The following is a 9,922-nucleotide window of genomic DNA, read 5'->3' as shown; positions in this document are numbered from 1 at the left end:
ACACCTTTACTACTGCGATAAAAACCCTCACATGGCATCATGTCTTTTTATTTCATTTTGTAGGACCTTATTCAGAACAAGTTAGGATTACAATCCACTCTAGTCTGGAAAACCCTATTTACAAACAAGGACAGGGGTTAGGAATTCAGCATATCCTTTGAGAGGCATACTTCAATCCATGACATCAGATGTGGCTCCTTAAATGTAAAATTACTAAAATTCAAATTCCTTTGTTGCAAGAGTCATATTTTAAGTATCTATATAATTATTAAATAGTGAAGACAGAGAACATTTCCATCATTGCTGAAAGCTTATCAGACCAAGTATGACCTTGGAGAGTTGCTTTTAACAATTGTACTTTTCAGGGAAGTCTTGTGAAGACCCTCAGGTAAGTGATGTTGTTGTTACATATCACTGAGTAAGACAGGAACCTCACCCAGTCCTGCCCTATCCTCACTGTCTCCATTGCACGTAAGCTTATTGTTGTGAACATTGTCTCAACCAGTGCATCTCACTGAGGGTCTTCCTCTCTTTTGCTGACCCTTCCAAGCATGATGTGATGTGCTTCTTCAAAGACTGGCCCTTCCTGACAACCTGCCCACAGAATGTGAGACAAAGTCTCATTATCTTTGCTCTAAAGAGCCCTCCAACTACACTTCTTTCATGAGAACTCTGTTTGTTCCTCGGCCATTCCATAATACACATCTTCCCAACACCGCAGTGCAAAGGCATCAATCCTTCCCGCTTCTTTAGTCATTGTCCACCTTTCACCTGCATGTGGAGTAGTGCATTGCTCTACACCACTTAAAATTTACAAGTGGCTGCCCATAAAAAAACCCAAACTGGGGTGGTTTAACCAAAGTTGGTTTTGTTTATTGTTTCTTCCCCCACTCCAGGAAATAGGAAATCTGGAGCACCAAAGCTCAAGGCTTGTCCTCAAGGACCCAGGATGTCTCTACTTTTCTGATTTGTTACTGAGTACTATCGAGTTAGACTCAATCCATAGTTGACCCTCCAGCAGGTTTTCAGATGCAGTAAATCGCATGGGAGGAGATTCCCATCTTTCTCCTGTGGAGCAGCTGGTGGACCAAACTGCGTTCCTTGGGGTTAGCAGCACACACTAAGCCACCAGTGCTCAATTTTCTGCTTTGTCGTCGCCGTTTTGTGTATCACTGGGTTGGAAGTGACCCATAGCTGACCCTCCAGTGAGTTTTTGGAGGCAGTAATCACCCAGGAAGAGATTACTTATCTTTCTCCTACAGAGCAGTTAGCTTTACCAGTCTGTGGCTATCACCCTTATGGCCACTAGATAGCCTCTTTCTTTCTAGCCATTATTACAACATCCTAGAAAAGCTGACTGCATGAAAATGTAGACGGTATCCCAGCAGAAGGCATCATTACTATTTTAGTGCATGCTGCCAGGCTTCAAATGATTGCCTCTGCGTTATTTTGCCAGAAAGACTTTTCTGATGCCTGTAGTCTCCTCTGGCCATGTACGTAGAAAGTAATGCCCTAAGAATCACACCTTAACAGAAGCCTTACAAAAGTTGGTATAGAAATAAAGAAGGAGCCTTCTTCATTGAAGAACTGTGAAGCATCTATTAAACTGGCTTCCAGCATCTCCTAATAGGAGCCTCAGTTACCAATTGTAGTAAGTGTCCTAATAATACACTGTTTATTGACTGCCTTCCTTTCCCAGGGAGCTCCTGTGCCCTAGAGACTCTATGTACAACAGATCAAAATCCTGCACCGTCCTCACCATGCCCTCTGTGCTTAAGCCCATTGCGGCAGCCACCGTGCCAATGGATCGGCCCAAAGTTGTTTTCATTTGCTGACTCTCTACCTCTCCAAGCATGATGTGTTTCTCCAGCGACTAGCCCCACCTGATAACATGCCTAAACTATTATGAGATAGACTCTCACTAGCCTTGTTTTCTAAGGCACACTCTGGCTTCACTTCCTCCTAGGCAGATTTGTCCATTCTTTTGGCAGTCCAGGGTACAGTCAAACTTCTTCATCACCCTTACAATTCAAAGGCATCATTTCTTCCTCAGTTTCCTTTATTCATTGTCCAACTTTCACACAAATATGACACAAATGAAAATACAATGGTTGGGGTTAAGAACAGCTTAGCCTTAGGTGATATCCTTGCTCTTTTTCACCTTAAAAGAGGTTCTTGGCAGAAATGTGCCCCATGCAGTGTCTTGTTGAGAAGCAGCAGGTAGGCCTGCTACTACTATTCTACATTAAACCATTAAAATGTGTGTGTACAGGTGAGCTCTGGTGGCCTAGTGGCAAGAAGCTGCACTGTAATCCCAGAGGTGAGCGGTCTGAATTCTCCAGATGCTCTGCTGGAGAAGGAGGGACAATCTCCTCCTGTACTAGTCAGATCTGATTTGATGGCGCACACACACACACACACACACACACACACACGAAAATAAAAATAAATAAAAATGTGTATATAAGCTAGGCTAAACTACATGTTCTAGGAACTTACTTTCTTTTAGTTTCTGATTGGGGTGGGCTATGTAGTGGGTTAACTGGTGTCTTCCCAAAAGTTAGTGTACTTGGGATTTTATTAACGTAATTTGGAAGAAAGATCTGCAAATATAATTCATCTCAAGGAGACATCATCTAGTGGGCAGATCCCAAGTCCAAAACAGACACAGGAAGAAAATACATGAAATTAAAAATTACATGAAGACAGATTGATGGCAGCCGCCAAAAGATGAGAATGACAAGAATTCTCCCCTAAAGCCTTCAGAGGGATCACAGCCCCAGAGTTCCCTTGGTTTCAAGACATCAGCCCTGGTACCAGCAGTCAGGAGATCAGGAAATAGACATATTACATTGGGTACACTGTCAGGATTGCTCTAAAATACTGAAGAGCAATGATGTCAATTTGAAGACTAAGGTGTGCCTGATTCAGGTCATGGTTTGTTTTAGTTTGCGTGTCATCCTTGCACAAGGGTCATGCTAATATTCTCTGTATTATTCCAGTTTTAGTATATGTGCTGCCAAAGTGAGCAGAGGGCATGTTCTTTTCAATCACTTGCAGTGTATCTGAAAGCTGGACAATGAGTAAGGATGACAGATTGATGCCTTTGAGTTTTTGTGTTGGAAAAGACGACTGAATATCCCATTGATTGCCAAAAGAATAAACAGATACATCTTAGAGAAAGTGCAGTCAGAGTGCACCAAAGATGGCAAAGCTTCATCTCTCATACTTTGGGCATGTTGCTAGTAGAGGTTACTCCTTGGATAGGGAGATCATACTTAGAGAGATGGTCAGCCAGTGAGATGGATTGGCACAGTGACTGCAGTGATGGCTCAAAGTGTGTTAGAGATGATGAGGGTGGCAACTTTCAATGAGGAGGGCGCAGGACAGGGTTCAGATCTGTTGTTCAGAGGGTCACTATGAGTTGTACTCAACTCGATGGCATCTAACAAGCCTTCAGTACAGTGAGAGGATTTATTTGTTTGCTCACTTGTTTGAAGTCAATAAGTTTGTACTAATTTGTTACAGGACCTGCACAGGCCATTAAGAAAATTACTGGAGCCAAACAACTATGAGATACCATCTCACCCCAGTAAGAATAGCAAAATTTAACAGAATAGCAAACATCAGATGCTGGTGAGGTTGTGGAGAAACTGGAACCCTTATTCACTGTTGGTGGGAATGTAAAATGGTGTAACCAACTATGGAAGGCTGTATGGCATTTTCTCAAAATGTTGCAAATAGAAATACCATTTGACCCAGCAATTCCTCTACTGGGTATATACCCTAAAGAAACCATAACTGCTCCCCAAGCAGATATATGCACACTCATGTTTTGTGGCTTTGTTCACCATAGCAAGGTGTTGGAAACAACCTAAGTGCCCATCAACAAATGGATAGAGAAGCTCTGGTATATTCTCACAATGGAATACTATGCAGTATTGAAAACAAGGACCTCATGAAATATTAATGCAAAGTGGATGACCCTGGAGGACATTATGCTGAGTGAAATATCTCAGTCACAAAAGGACAAATATTGCATATAATACTGTTGTAAAACAGGACTGACATTAGTTGAGGGAAGAGAGAAAAGGAGGGGAAGAATGCTGTATATTGCATTGAAACAGATGAGGGAGAGAACTTAAACAGAGATATATGAATGGGTATTATTGTCATGACAGGAATCCAGAGTGAAGGCTGCATAGTGGACTGGACTTAGGGGGAGGGATTTCATAACAATGAAAGAGTTTTTCTTTACAAGAAGAGTGAATTGGGGGCCGGGGGGCAGGGAGAAAATTGCAACAATGAATGACTGGAAACCCTAAGTCTCTGTAAACTTTCATTAAAAAAAATTACTGGAGTGCGCCAGGTGCCCTTCCTCTCTGCCTCCAAACCCCACCAGCTGGGCTTTGGGGGCCTCCTCAGGTCTGGGTCCCTGCCTGGCAGCCTCTCCGGGACCAATGCGAACGGCCTTTTACCTCCCCCTGCTCCACGTGAGACTTCTCTCGCAGGACATGGACCCAGGCCACACCCTTGTCATGGACTTGGTGCCCCCCAACTCTGCTTTGTGGGAACCCTGTGTTGCTTGTGTTCATGTAGAAATAATCGGGTTTTCCAAGAAAAGTGCGCCTTTGGAGGCCCCTTGCAGTTGTGAAGCTCCTGGTCAAGTGGCCGCCCGTGAACTCGTGGGCATCCGCCCTGCAAGTTAGCAGGAGGGACTGGGTGGGAGTCCCCGAGGTCCAGTGGCCGGGGAGGCCGGGCCTGGGAGACCCACGTGCACCATGGCTCTATATGGATTCCAAAGAAAAATGTGTCAGGAATGCCATCCTCATAAGGACCAACTTGGGAAACTAATCATTGCCGACAGCAGTCCCTTCCAGGGACTGGAGAGAAACCCATAGTCTGCCAGTGTCAGAGCTGAAGGGCTGTACTGCTGGTGCCAAACCGACTCACAGCTGACGCTCCTGAAAACCCCGGGAAGTGATGACCCAGCCTTCTCCTGAGGATCAGCTGGTGGATTCGAACCACCTGCCTTAGAGAATGCAGCGCAGCTTCTCACCATAAGCCATCAGAGTTACAGTGGTGTCCTTGATTAAAACCAGGCTTGGAATCAATACCGCCCAAGGGCATGGTGATGGCAGCACAGCTGATGGACAGGGGTGTCCCTGCACTGTACGTACAGATTGTTGAAAGGCATGCTATTCTTTTTCTAGAAGCACAGTTCACTGTGGAACATGCAGCAGAGGGGCCCTGGGGGCAGAGGAGAAGCAGGTGTGCGTCCAGATAAGCTTATTTACATGAAGGATTAGTGATACAGTCATTTCCTCTATAAACTCGCCTCATTTTCCTCTCTGTTCCTTGTATGTGAAGCAGCCTTCAGTGGCTCCTCAGCGGCTTTGGGGGAGCCCCCCTTTCCCAATCTCCCTCCTCAGTTTCCCTGTGTTCTGACTGGCTGTGCCTTGTTCTTGACCTTTATTTTCTGTAAGAGTGAACGTTGGGCAGCTGAATAGGCAAGTGTCGAGTTGTGTGTGTCATCAAGTGGGGAGTATGCAGCCGCCGGGTTAATGTGTATAGGCCCCCATTCCAAGTGTGGACTACGTGAGTGTGTGTCTGCAGTGTGTCATCAGCTGGAGAGCACACAGCAGCCGGGTTCATGCATATGGGCACTCCTGTTCCTAGTGTGGACTACACAGGTACAGGTGGAAGAGGATGCAGCAACCGGGATCAGGTGTATGGGCACTCCTGTTCCGAGTGTGGACTACACAGGTATGCATCTGCAGTATGTCATCAGGTGGAGAGCACACAGCAGCCGGGTCAATGTGTACAGGCTCCCGTTCCGAGTGTGGACTTCGCGGGTGCAGGTGGAGAGGATGCAGCCCCGGGTTAATGTGTGCGGGCACTCTTGTTCCGAGAACGGACTTTGTCTCCAGTGTGTCAGCGGGCGAAGTGGCTTTTCCTAGGCAGAGGCTCCCGGAGAGCGCAGGGGCTGGCTCAGCACATCTTGTTCTTCAGATGCCTCAGGTGACACCAGTGTTTACAGCAGGGTTTTAAGATACACAGGCCGTGTCCTGATGACTTATATGCTCACACGTGTCCATGTTATGCTCATGGCCCCATTGCTCAGAAGGACAGTGCTGGAGTGTCCCGAGGCTGAACAGTGTCCCTTGCTGTGCTGTGTTGTTATTTTTCACTTTGTAACCATCATTTTGCTAATGCTACTGCGTTATCCTACTGTCCCAGGTTTACTGCTGTAGGTTCACGTTTGCCTCTCTTTCTGTCCAATATTCTGTCAAATCTGGTTTCCTTTCTTTGTAGAGATTCCTTAGGCGTCATGTCACCCTCCGCACAGTCAGTTCCTTGACCCATACCTTCATCATCTTATGAGTCAATGAATCTCCCGACCTTCCTCTCTCTTTTGAGCCTCATTTTTTCCAGGACTGCAAACTCACAGACCTGCAGGCCCTTAGTGCATCTGATGCAATCCATCCCAAGCTCCTTCCACCCTCCACGTTATATTGGGCACCTACCTGTCTGATAGTCTTTCCTCTATGAAGGATGTTCTTTGTGCTCTTTGCTTGGAAAGCTCTCCCTGAACCGAGCGGGCTGGTCAGCCATCCTGGGCCTTCATTTCCTCACGTGTAAAAGGCAGGTCTCTAAGGAGTTTGTGGGGCCAGTTTGGACAGTTAAGGGCTCTCACCTTGCAGAGCCCTGTTCTGCCAGGGCTGGCACTGGGTCTTCTCGCCAGCTGCCAGACTTCATCTGAAGTGTCATCAGGAAAACAAGGACAGGATGCATCCCAGGTGATGCATATGATTAAGTGTCTGAGTAGTCATCAAAAGGTTTGTGGTCAAACACAACCAGAGCCACTCTGGCAGCTGGTCCTGGGGCCCACTTTCCCCCTGCATGTTCACCGTGACTCTGTCTATGCAGCTGCAACTGGCACGGTGTCACACAGCCATCCATATAATGAAATATTTGCAATTCAAGATGTTGTTGTTGTTATGTGCTGTCGAGTCGCTTGCGACTCATAGCGACCCTATGTACAACAGCCCTAAACTCTACTCTGTCCTGTGCCAATCGCACTGTCTCTGACACTCTCATCCCGATTATCCCAGTCACTGAATCAATCCACCTCATAGAGGGCCTTCCCTTCCTGCACCGTCCCTCCACCCTCCCAAGCATGATGTCCTTCTCCAAGGACCGGTCTCTCCTCACAACTTGTCCAAAGCATGTTAGACGGAGTTTCAGAATCCTTGCCTCCAAGGAGCCTCCCGGTCCCGGTTTAACCCTTTCCAGGACGAATCTGTTTGTTTTCCTATGTACAAAAAATTCAAGATGGTCTTTTAAAAAAATTTGTTTAAAACAAAAAGGACTTAAAGGTTTGCTGAGTAGAAACGAGGCAAGAGCTGTTTGGCGGCTCACATCCTCATTCTTGAGAAGCAGTAGTTGGATGTGCTGTCAGTCTACCTTCCCCAAGATCTCCCCTCAGTATCTCTGAGTCCTGGGCCAGGTGTATGCGTCTAGCTGCATGACAAAAAGACTCTAGCCTCTGGAAATAGACCTTTTTCACCAAGGCCAGAAGCAACACAAATGGACAGGCCTACTTTCATGACATTCGGGGAGCTCTGGTGGTCTAGTGGTAAGGAACTGCACTGTCAACCCAAAGGCAGGAGGTTTGAATCCACCAGTTTCTCCAGGGGAGAAAAATGGGTAATTTTCTCCCGTACAATTTACAGCCTCTGAAAACCTGCTGGAGGGTCAGCTATGAGTCGGCTATGACCTGAAGGCACACAACAACATAATGTTCTATCTTTGCTGTGGTTTCCAACCTATCCTTCAACTCTTTAATTTTACTTACATTTTCTCTTTTCAGAATGAACCCAGAAACCAAATCTCATGTTTTATAGCAAGAAACATTTTTGTGATAATACATTTAGAGAAATTGCTTTCTATCTTGTGCTGGTCACCACTGTTGTTATATGCCACTGAGTTGCCCTCAACTCATAGTGACCCTATGTACAATAACTCTGAACTCTACTCTATCCTGAGCCAGACTCACTGACTCCAACACACCTAACCCCGTTGCCCCAGTTATCGTGTAAATCCATTTCATCCAGGCTCTTCCTCTCCTGTGCTGTCCCCCCACCCTTCCAAGCATGATATCCTTCTCCAAGGACTGGTCCCTCCTGGTCACGTAGCAAAAGTCTGATCACCATAAGGTTCTTAAAAGAATGAAAAGATCATCTAATCCCACCTGCAGATCCTCCCAAATGATCTGTGTCTCCTTCAAATCCAGAGCATAAAATTTTTTTTATTTATCTTTTTTAAATGTTGATTAAAGTGACTGTTTACAAAGAGGTTGGGTTTTCAGTCATTCACTGATAGGCTTTAAAATCCATACTTACAAACACAAGAACAGAGAAATATTACAAGAGTTGAGATATAGAAAGATCCCTTGACAATGTAAGTCCTGCTCCCCACCAAGAGCCCTCCCTTTGAGGCTGCAGACCTCTATTCACATGTAAGGTGGGGCTGGAGGCTAACATTTTGGGATCCTAGGCTGAGTTTTCTGTAGTCAAATGTGGAGTTGTTATTCACTGCCATTGAGTCAGAACTGACTCATATCTGACCCTCCGGCAGATTTTCAGAAACTGTGAACTGCACAGGAGATTGCCCATCTTTCTCCCATAGGGCAGCGGGTGCATTCGAACCACCTGCCTTTGGGTTGACAATACATCTCCCTACCTAGCAGGCCAGTAGGAAGTTTTCTAAAAAAGAGGAGTCCCTTGCCTTCACGTGGACTTTTCAAGTCTCTGAGCATAAATGTCACAGTAGGGACAGCACGTAGATTCGAGATGATCTTGGCTCCTTCTCCTACCTCCGCTTGATTGTTTATTCGCCCGGAATTCTCTGAGGATCCAGAAGGACGTGGGGAGGTGTGGGAACATACACCTGTGTTTAGAGTTCTCTTCTACATTGGGAGTAAATGTTCCACTGAAGTTTAATTTCATTTGGAAAAATAAGTATTAGGTTTCTTGGACTAAAGGGTAGTGGAGTTTAGTTATATTTGTGGCTTTAAGAATCATGTTCCTCATTTTTCCCTTTCCTCCTATTTCCCCCAAGCTTTCTTATAAGTCTCATTAAATATCATTAGTCTGCAAGAAAATAATGCCTGGACACCAGTATCCACTCACTCTTGGGTAATCAGTAGTGCCCTCTGAGGTCATCATTAAGATGCCTGGGCCAGTTGGGCTCAGGAGTCAAGATCTGGACAAACAACACCCAGGCACCAGTTCCTATGGGAAGATTTTTCCCCCCTCTCCATTCCCAACCTTGGAGTGCACAAGGAAAAGTGTTAACTCAGTTACCTTGAGGTTCTCAAATCCCGCATGTACCAAAGAAAGGATTGGTCCTTGATCTATTCCTAGGCGGTGACCGTTGAGCCCTTGGAATGTCCTGCCTAGTAAGAGTCACTTTTTAAGCCTGAAGTCCTGGGAAACACCAGTTTATGTAAACAATGCACTTTCTTGTGAACACTTGTTCATTTGGACCACATTCTATCACTTTTGACACTGGTAGAGTTAGAGACTAAATAACTAAAGGTCAGTCACATGGAAGCTCCACGTTGACATAATGTATCCCCAGTAGATATCACAGGTCAGGTGAGTTTTCTTGGGTTGAAGCACTGAGCCACGTCACTGCTTAAAGAATCAGATCTATTGTCCATGACCATGGGCAGAGGACATAGGGAAGCTTCTGAACTCTGCCCTACGTACCTTTTGTCCTTTTGGATTTTAATGTGTATCTTTCCATTGCAATAAATCCTAACTGTAAGTATAATAACTTTTCTGAGTTCTGTTAAATCCTTCTTGGGGAGCTCTGGTGGCCTCGTGGATAGAGGGCTGCCCTGTTGACAGACAGA

This window comes from Elephantulus edwardii, unplaced genomic scaffold (genome assembly GCF_000299155.1).
Source record: "Elephantulus edwardii isolate Elephantulus edwardi_28Jun2011 unplaced genomic scaffold, EleEdw1.0 scaffold00226, whole genome shotgun sequence".
Taxonomy (NCBI): Eukaryota; Metazoa; Chordata; class Mammalia; order Macroscelidea; family Macroscelididae; genus Elephantulus; species Elephantulus edwardii.
The sequence above is the reverse complement of the archived record's forward strand: the minus strand, read 5'-3'. Positions refer to the sequence as shown.